We start from the raw sequence: 10544 nt of genomic DNA, 5'->3' as shown, positions 1-10544 counted from the left end.
GGGGGGGGGGCAGCCTAAAGCCGTGTAAGGGGCCACAACATTTCTGATGGCTGCCCTGGCAAAGAGGTATGGCCGCACAATGTTTGGAGTGTCTTTGTCACCCCCTTTCTGGCCACAGTGTTCCAGGTGTGCTAGATCAGAGACCAGCACCAGCGCCGCTGGAAACTACTGAAAGAAGCAGATCTGATCAAGAGGCATCACTTACGGTAAGTCCCTACAGCAGGATTAGGGGGGCAAAACAAATTGAGTTTAATGTCACTTTAATCTCCCAAAAATGTATGCAATCCTTTGTTTGGCTTATTATCCTTCACAAAGACAGGCTACTTCCATATGAGACCCCTTATATCCAGCTTCTTTTTCCACAAAGCTTGTTAATATAGAACAATTCTGATTCTTATTTTCCTTTTTCCATCGCAATAAGGAAAACAAGCCGACGGCACTGAGAATATACCATTTCCATCCGGTTTCCGAGCGTTCAAAGTGTAAAGTATTTTTATTGAGAATAAATGCTTCTCGCAGCCATTCTATATCATCATGACAGTTATATGAGGAGAGATAAAATCTTGATTCAGACATCTATTTCAATTTAATAAAGTTCAGAATGTTAAAATGAGTAGAGATGAACAAAGTGAGGCCAGATAGCTTTATCATTTTCCAGGTGCAGGTGTATTTCCACTTTTGAAGTCAAATTTGAGAACACCCCTCTACATGTTTGTTATGTGTTCCTATTCACAAAGCATACCACAAGGTCATTAAAATGTCTTACCTTTTAGATGTTTTGTTGCAGCAGGCAACATGGCCGATTCACAGTGATCTCTGATCTGTCATAATAGAAGACTGAAATTTGTGGATTGTGTTTCTCTCATTAAAGGAGGATGATTTTCACTCACCCTCATAGTTCGAGCCGACGTGTGACAATGAGACTGTCACAGGTCGGCTCAATAGATCGGGAAGTGAGTGAACACATACCGTCGCTCGCTCACTTCTCGATCCTGTCCCTGCAGAGAGCCATAACTATCACTCACGGCTCCCTGTAGGGATTCCCCCCCTCCCCGGGATTCCCCCCCTCCCCGCTCCGATCCTCCAGCGCTGACTGACGGAACGGACGGGGGTGGGGCGGGCACAGCTGGATCTGCCTTTAGATAGGCAGAGCCAGCTGTCACTCACGCAGCTGCGTGGATCTCGACAGTAATGTTGGGATCCGTCCCGGCTGCGGTGGTCTCAGTAAACCACGAGCTGTAGCTCGCGATATACTGAGCTTTGGGTCACGGGAGGACGATAGTTTATGGCCTCCCGTGACCCTTAGGAGAACTATGGGGAAAAACACTGACCCCATAGTTCTCCTTTAAGAAGCCAATAAACCCTAACCCAAGTAAACGAAACTTAAACTGAAAGAAGCTTTTTTAGCTTAAGCTATGTGAATGGGAACATGTAAGAAATATAGAATAGGTGTTTTCTCAGTTTGGCTGCAAAAGTGGAGATGCACTTTAAGTAGTCCAGGAAAGTTTTGGAGGGGCAGCTTCCTAATCTGCTACAATTATTATTATTATACAGGATTTATATAGCACCAATAGTTTGCACAGCGCTTTACAATATAAGGAAGACATTACAGTCACAATACAATTTAAGACAAGATGGTAAGGAGGGCCCTGCCCGTGAGGGCTTACAATCTAAAAGGGAGGGGCAAGTGATACATGAGGAGGTAGCTGCGCGGGGATGATTGTTTGAGAAAGTGATTGTTCAGTGGTTAGGTTGTGGTGGCATAGGCTTCCCTGAAGAGATGAGTCTTAAGGGATTGCCTAAAGGCAGTCAGTGTGGGAGATAGACGGACAGGTTGGGGTAGAGAGTTCCATAGAATGGGAGACACTCTAGTGAAGTCCTGGAGGCGAGCATGGGAGGAGTTGATGACGGAGCTGGAAAGCAGGAGGTCTTGTGAAGAGCGGAGGGGACGCTTAGGGTAATACTTTGAGACCAGGTTGGAGATATAGCCGGGGGTAGAGCTGTGGATGGCTTTGTACGCGGTTGTTAATATTTAGAATTTTATCCTTTGGGCTATAGGAAGCCAGTGTAGGGATTGACAGAGGGGGGTTGCAGACACTGAGCGGTTGGTTAGGTGGATGAGTCTAGCAGCTGCATTCATGATAGACTGAAGGGGGGATAGCCTGTGTAGAGGTAGGCCAATGATGAGGGAGTTGCATTAGTCAAGACGAGATATAACAGGGGAGTGGATGAGTAGTTTTGTGGTGTCATTGGTGAGGAAGGGGCGTATTTTGGAGATGTTACGAAGGTGGAGGCGGTATGATTTGGATAGTGATTGGATGTGGGGAAGAAAGGTGAGGTCCGAGTCAAGGATGACACCTAGGACCTTGGCATGGGGGGAGGGCTGGATAGTTGTGTTAACAATCTCAAGGGAAAAGTTGGGGGAAGGTGCACGGGCAGGAGGAAATATCAAGAGCTCAGTTTTTGAAAGGTTGAGTTTTAAGAAGTGTTGCGACATCCAGATAGATATGTCAGTTAGTAGATTAGTGACACGCAAGGACACTAAGGGGGAGAGTTGCGGAGTAGAGAGATAGATTTGAGTGTCATCGGCATAGATGACACTCAAGTGACCTTCGCTATTTTTTGTTGTATAAATAGGTTTTAGGTCTTATACGCTAGATGTAAAAGGTCAAATTTAGCAACAAAGGTCCAAGAGTAATTGGTTGGGTTTGATTAGGCTTTGAGGCTTGGCACTTTTCTCTCCCCCACCCTTGCCATGCTACTCTAGGCATTAGCCCAAGAAACCCATTGTTATACATACAATCTCCTTGGAACCAGGCTTTTTTTGTGACAAGTTGAGGTGTACATGCTTCCCTCTTCTCATTTAGAAGATTGTCCGGTACAGATTTGCCAAGCAGTTTATCAGTGTCTTTAAAAAATTTGACCCTACATCCACACCATAGTATGGTAACAGCGGTTTTGATTTCTGAATGGTGGAAATTGTCTTGCTGCTGATATATGAAGTTAATTCTACAGTGGCAGCCAAACTACATACTCTGACTGTGTAATGTTGCAGGTGGGCCCCAGGTACAGAGCAGCTGTACTGACTGGTGATGGAGGACACAACAGGGGTATTTACCAGAGACATGCTGAGGTCAGGACCGGCGGCAGACCAAGAGTATTCCGGGGACAGGCTGAGGTCAGGAATAGAGGCAGACAGAGAGTATTCCAGAGCGAGGCTGAGTTCAGGACTGGCAGCAGACAGAGAGAGTGTTCCAGGGACAGGCTGGCCTTCAGCCATCAAATCATCACGGCTTCCCATGGACACATTTTCCATATAGACTTTTAAGCTTTTTTCAAGTGTTTCCATATCAGAAATCACCATCAGGACATCAAACAACAGATCAAGAATTGGTCATCACCCCATCCTGCCCAAATCATCCAGAGAAGCCACGCACCAACTCATCAAACCACTTAGGACTTCAGGATCTTCCCCACCACCTTCCCAGATGACATTGCATCACTCCTAACCCAATGGTGAGTTTCTACACACCACACATGTGATTCATTCATTCATTTGTGATTTCTCACCTTTCCAACGTTCTCTACCCTTCCTTCTGACCCCCAACCACCCAAGCTGGGAAGTACTACACTTGTTGGCCTCCACATCAACGTCAAGCTTACCCTATTACACCAGCATTCAACCAAGAAACACCGACTGGTTCACATGATTTCCCCCCCCCCCGGTTGTGTCGCTTCCTTCTCTCCTTTTCGTTCATGGTCACACGTGTCAGACACCCTGGTCTGTACAATCAGGAAGCTGCACACCAATAACACCTTCTGCCCAAAACCCTTTTTCCCTCCTTAAGATCATACCCCCTGAAGAGCGCTGGTTTTCTGGACTGCCCCTTCAACTTTTTCATTGAGGTCAGGACTGGCAGCAGACAGAGCGTGCTCCAGGGACAGGCTGGATATTCAAGAGGCAAGATATTCAGAGCCTTATGAAGACTGAACTAGACAGAATTATCATAATCCCAGAGTTAGGGCTTGTAATTCTTAAATAAAGTGCCACTAACCAATCCCAAGACAGCTGACAAAGGAGTCTGGGAAAGGTGCTGTGGCAACAAGCAACCATTAGGAGGAGCTGGGAGGTTGTTAAAGGCATAGGAGCATTAGACCTGCTCCTAAAAATTGCATAATTGCTGTGGGTCTAAACTTGTAATGAAGATGTTGTTAGGGTCTGCATATGAGAAGGGGTGGGGAATTCCCTGCCCAGAGCTGGATGTGAGCAAAGGGGTGAGAAATGCAATGATGTCCCTGACCTTATATGGCTAAGTGGCTATATGAGGTAAATGGTGTCAGCACAGGCCTCCCGCCCCCCTGTTATGGTCAGTTGTAGGATGGCGAATGCCCTGCAGCTGATTGGGCGGGAGGCCCATGTAGCTTCCATGATTGGGGAACTGAACCTGGTACAAACCTGAGCCCATCCATAAATTTAAGTCTGGACGTCAGCTGCTCAAAACTGAAGTGGAAAGTAAGCACTGGACCCGTGTAGGTATTCTGTTGGTGTTTCTCATCCAATAGTAATGTGAATCTGGATGCTCTGGCTAAAGGGTGGGCAGCTTCTGCAAGCTAAAGAATATCCACAGTACCCTTGACTCGACAGTGAACACAGTAGATCTAGGAATTGAAGCGCTACACCAATTAAGATAGTCCAGATACAAGTTTATTCCATTAGGGTCGGGGGGGGGGCGGGGCATTCAAGTACAGTAGCTAACATGTTTTCGGGGGTCCAAAAAACACTCCCTTCATCAGGGCATAGTGAGAGTAGATGTAGGAACTGAAGCACCACACCAATTAAAATAGCCCAGATACAACTTTCTTCCTTTAGGGTCAGGGGGACATTCAAGCAGAGTAGCCAATGGGTTTCCGGGGTCCATAGCACACCCCCTTCATCAAGGGCCTAAAGAGGAATGTTACCCATGTCTTTGAATTGACAACAAAGACACCTTTAGAAATGTTTAGTAATGACAATCTACAGACAGATACTTCTAGATAATTGCTTTATATTCTTTGCAGACCTTATTTTTCTTTTCCTCCCCATTCTTCTCACAGTGGCCATGTTTACTAAGGGCAGGTGAATCCATCTCCCTTTGCTTCCTTGAACTCTGGCACGTGTGACTAGGATATGTGACCATGCACATCATCTCAGGGGAGGAAAATGCCTTTCCCTGAGTTCTCCTGAGAGTACAGATGAGATTTCCCAGCAATGCTCTGCTGACGTAACCTTCCCAGGATGCAACGCTTGAACACAGATTACATCACTAATGCCCAAGAGGACCAGGAAGTGGGGAAACAATCATTGTAAGTGTAGCGCTCACCCCCGAAGGAGCCGCTGAATGATCGGGTCTTCCATAGCCTATCTAGGGATTATTAAAACACATGGCTGCCCCAATAGCACTTACCACTTCCAGTGGTTACCGACAGATAGAAGTCCAGACAATAGCTCCAAGATGATTCTCTTTTATTTCTGAACTCCAGGGAGAGAGGGAAGAGGGTCAGGCACATCCAGCATGAAGGTAGACTCCTTGTACTTGAAACAGAGCAAAGTAACTGCTGCCACCACAGACCTTTAAGCCATACAGGCAATCTGTGTGGAGAACTTTTGGCAAGCAGTACTGTCAAGGGTTTTGTTCAGGCTCAACTTCAGACATGAGTGGCTGACCATTGGGCCTCCAGGCTCAGGCCCCAGTATCCAGGCCTAGGCCCCAGCTCAGGCCTAGTCCATTCTATCTCTTCAGCAGCAGGCATCCTGCCCCAGGCCAGGAGGGCCCTGAGGAGGGGAAGAGGAAGAGACTGTTGTATCAGCCACACTCAGCATTTATATCCTCTCCCAGCATGCATCACTGCTACTGTCCTGCAGTGATTGGCTGGGAGACATAAATGCCCAAAGCAATCCTCATTGGCTGTTCTGCCCTGTGTGGTAACACACCCACCCACAGGCAGACCCAGCTTCACAGATTGTTCTGTCACAGTTGAACTGAACATAGAATATAGAAATATTTTAGCACCCCTATAAGTAGGGTGCTACATAAGTAAAAGACAAAGTTGTTTGTTAACTTATGAATGTAAGATGATGTCATATCAGCGTGCAGAGCTACATGCTGAGGGTAAGTACCTTATTTAGTTTTCATTTTTTGTGAGGGAGTTCGTATCTCTAAATGTTCATCATAGAAATAGAATGTATATCGTAGTAATAATAAACCTAAAAGAAGAAATAAAACACAAAGGGAAAATTGTCTGTCGAAAGAAATGATTGCCTGCAGGGTTTTAATAGTCAATAATCAGCGAGAGGTAATATATGGTAAATTATGATATGTCATAACTATCATTAAAGAGGGGGAGATCGATTGGAAGCAGACACAAGGAGAAACAGCTTTATATCGAAATTGATACTTTAGGGGAAAAAAAAGAAAGAAAGAGAAAAGTGTCCGTCTCCTTTGTTTAAACTGCTAATGCTGCCTGGAATGTTAAAACATAAAAATCAATCAGTCTTAATGACCAATTATATATTCACACTGCAGTCTGCGCAATTTGGAAGCTGAAGAAATCTTTTTCCATTAGCCGAACGTGGAGGATTGAAAGATGGCTTCAACGTTCAGCAGAAGGCTACTAGCTGGAGAGTGCGCTAATGGTTTTCTCCATATTTAAAGTGGAGCTTTCGGTAGCGTTAAAAGTCTCTGTGAATACGTTCCTGACATGTCCCAATATACGGCAATTATATACCCCCCCCAAAAAAAAAATATATATATTTTATCATTAAAAATCCATTCTTGTGCTTCAATCTGATCACTTCTGAGGCTGAGATGATGTCATCAGTCTACTGCAGGCAGGATGAAGCATTTATTCAGTGCTGCTGATCTCCTGAAGCCGCCTCCATCCACTTCCTGTCTATATGCACTCTTCTCTAGCACCGGCTGCACATCATTGTTCTGGACTGGCTTCCTGGTAGTGACAGTGGTGGACCATGGTTGCAATTAGGGATGGCCAGATACCAGTTCAGATACCATTGCCGATACTTGGCATTTTCATGAGAACTACCAGGGTTGCAGCGGTTGCAGCTGGGACCTGGCTCTGGCGCTCCTCCACTGTCCTGAAATCATTTGTCTGTATTGTTTTAGAAAAACTGTCACATGACAATAAACAAAAATGTATCAGTACTTGTATCTGTGAGTACTTGGGCAAGTACCAGTACTTGTACTTGGGGAAAATGGTATCGGTGCATCCCAAATATATATTTATAAAAAGAAAATCATACATTACAACAGAGATGCACAAATCCCAGGAGCTCCGTGTGCTCCTTACAAATAAAGATAGATAGATAGATAGATAGATAGATAGATAGATAGATAGATAGATAGATAGATAGATAGATAGATAGATAGATAGATATCTACTTCTCTCTCTCTCTCTCTATTAAAAATGCCCAAAATGGGTACCTGCCAGCACAAAAGTCAAAACAGCGTGAGCATGGAGCTCAGTGTTTAGTCTCCTCATGACTCCATGCCGGGACATAGCAACTCTCATGTGCATGCATGGAAGTTAGGTCAACAGGGCCCAGTCAATCAAGAGGCTGAAGACTCCATAGTTGAAGTATGCCGCCATGTTTTATTTGGTCTTCTTATGTTGAGGTGCTGTGAAAGTCCATGGCTCAGCTCATATGCAACATAATTCTTTCAAACACAGCAGTCCAAGTGGCCTATCATAAACAGTGTTATTCACAAAAGGGTGAAGAGTTTGGAGAAGGCCGGAGAAGTGGACAATCTAGGCTAAAATAGCTGCTTTGGAAAGATTTTCCAGTTCAGCTCACTCTCCAGTTCAGCTATGTGGTCCTAGATTGCTCACTTCTCCGGCCTTCCCCAAACTCTTCAGCCTTTTGTGAATAACCTTGACAATTTATTTTAGCTCAGCAAGAATGCTGATTGCACTGGCTACTGTACATACAGCCACTAGAGGGAGCACATGCAAATATTTACATTTTAATGGAATTTTCAGCCATAGTCTTTTGTATTTTGTACGAAACTCTTCCAGGGATTTATTGGGGAGATTAATTCTCACTTATTGCATTGGTGACCATAGACACCAGAAGAGAAATGAATATTTTACTCCCGTTTTAAATGAATGAATATGTCTATCGCACATTTCTCCCTAGGAACGCAAAGCGCTTGGTGTAGACAAGGGGTGGGCAACACCAGCCCTCCAGCTGTGCTTTAACTGCAAATCCCAACATGCCTCTGCCCCTGGGAGTCTTGCCTGTGTCTAGCAAGGCCTCATGGAACTTGTAGTTCCACAACAGCTGGAGGGCCGGAGTTGACCGACCTTGGTGTAGAGGAAAATAGGAGGTGTGGCAGCCCTCTTGGACAAGCTCAGTAGACTATCAGATTTAGACAGGAGACCAGGAGTAGTCGATTATGGTACTCCAGCTGCAGTGAAACTGCAAAACCTATCATGCTTTGAGAGCCATGCCTGTGGCTGTCAGAGTCTTGCAATGCCTCATGGGATATGTAGTTTAACCACAGCTGGCGTGCCATGGTTGCCTACCCCAGGGATCCCAAACTGAAAAAAGTAATTTCAGTGAGGTGTCCTTCTCATTTCAGGGAGGTGCCCTCTGTCGGGTGGGGGAGAGCACCCCCCACCCCCGAGATAATGGCAGATAGCAAAGAAGCTATTGCTTCCCATGCTATCTGCAGGTGTTTTTTTGTTTTTTGTATTCTGATAGCTGCTGCCATCAGGAAAAAAAACACAGCACAGGAATGAATAGCTAGATTGCTATTGGCTATTTTAATTTGCAATAGCTAGCTGGCTATTGCACCCGCCCTCTGCTGGTGTTAATCAGCAGAGGAGGACCTGATGGAGAACTTCAGGTCCACCTCTGCTGATTGACAGCAGCAGTGGGTGGGTTCAATAGCTAGTCTGCTATTGGCTATTGCAAAAAAAAAATAGCCAATAGCAATCTAGCTATGCATTCCTGTGCTATGTTTTTTTTTTTCTCTGACAGACGGCAGCCGGCGGCCCCAATGTAAAAAAAACAAACAAAAAAAACAGATCGCAGGGAAAGGTTTACTCTGCTATGCTAGATAGAGGGCAGAGTGAACCTTTCCGGGAGAAAATGGGAGCCGCTATATGGTAGCGGGAGCCGCTATATGATAGCGGGAGACTCCCGGAACGTCTGGGAGAGTTTGAATGTCTGCTACCCCTGCAGGAGACAAATAACATACCAGCATGCCTTTGGAGTGTAGGAGAAGGCCCATGCAAGTATAGTGAGAACATGCAAACTCCATGCAGCTAGTGTCCTGCTTGGAATTCAAACCCAGTAGGACAAGGCAAATGTGCTGACTGCTGATGATGACAGATGATGATGACAGAGCCACTATGATGACATAAAAATTTGCACTAAAAGGGGAAATCTCCCATTAGCTGTGGCAGCACCAAATGTGAAAGGTGGGATTTCCTTATATATCAGAAGGATTTCCTCTCACTTCCTGTTGTGCTTCCAGGACAGGAAGTGGGAAAAATCTCCCCAATGAGGACACACACCAATATTTAAAATGTTACAGCAATACCCTAAACTGCTTGTATACTGAAAATAAATTGTAGTTTCCCGGTATTGATTTGTTTCTTTTGATGCTGACAGCAAACATCGGCCGCAGCTCCCCCATACCATTGGAGTATCGATTGCCTCATAGAAGCAACATCCATTTCAGCTGGTGTATACCTATGAAGACGTAGATATAATTTTGAGTGCCCCGCAGTTCACACCTGGGAAATATTTCACAACCTCTCATTACAGTTCACATAAAGTGCAGCAAAGTCCTTTACCATTGGACAGCCAACAATTTGTCTGTATCGATCCGGCCATTTGATCCCGGTTCCAGACATAGCCCGGCTTCGCTGTATTGATCACAGGTACGTGAGCATTTATTTGCTGTGACATGCTTTTCCTCGGAGAGCTGGGCTGAGCAGAAAACTCTCACGGTTCTTCTATTCACCGGCCATTGCCTGTCCGAAACCGTTCCTCAAATGGCTGCTACGAAGACAAAGACATTGGCTACAATTTACTAAAGCCTATGAGTGTACGCCTGTGTGCATTGCTCATAAGACAACTGAGTTGTATCCTCATGATGAGTACTATGCACCTGGGAAGCATTTAGGAAGAGCTGGCAATAGTACCGGGGTACGGTACTGTACTTCCATACCGGGCCCTCCTATCTGACTTAATGGGCCTGATAAGGCAGTAATCCGTTCTGGAACCGGCCAATCCTGTTGACGCAATGAGATTCATGCCTGGTAATGGAGTAATGCCTGTACAATGCCTGGGCCTTTTGGGTCTGCAGGTGGCCCGAGTCCAGTAGAGGTATTACTGCCATACCAGGTCTGGACCACCTGTCAGTGTACATCAGTCAGCGCCCATAGTACAGCTTCTGCCCGGATCGCTGCACAAAACTATGCGCATGCGCGCATTCGGCCCTAGTAATGTGCATGCATGAAAATGATGTGCACGCGCA

The sequence above is a fragment of the Nanorana parkeri genome, unplaced genomic scaffold (assembly GCF_000935625.1).
Source record: "Nanorana parkeri isolate BGI_ZX_2015 unplaced genomic scaffold, ASM93562v1 scaffold1395, whole genome shotgun sequence".
Classification (NCBI taxonomy): Eukaryota; Metazoa; Chordata; class Amphibia; order Anura; family Dicroglossidae; genus Nanorana; species Nanorana parkeri.
Note: the sequence above shows the minus strand (reverse complement) of the source record.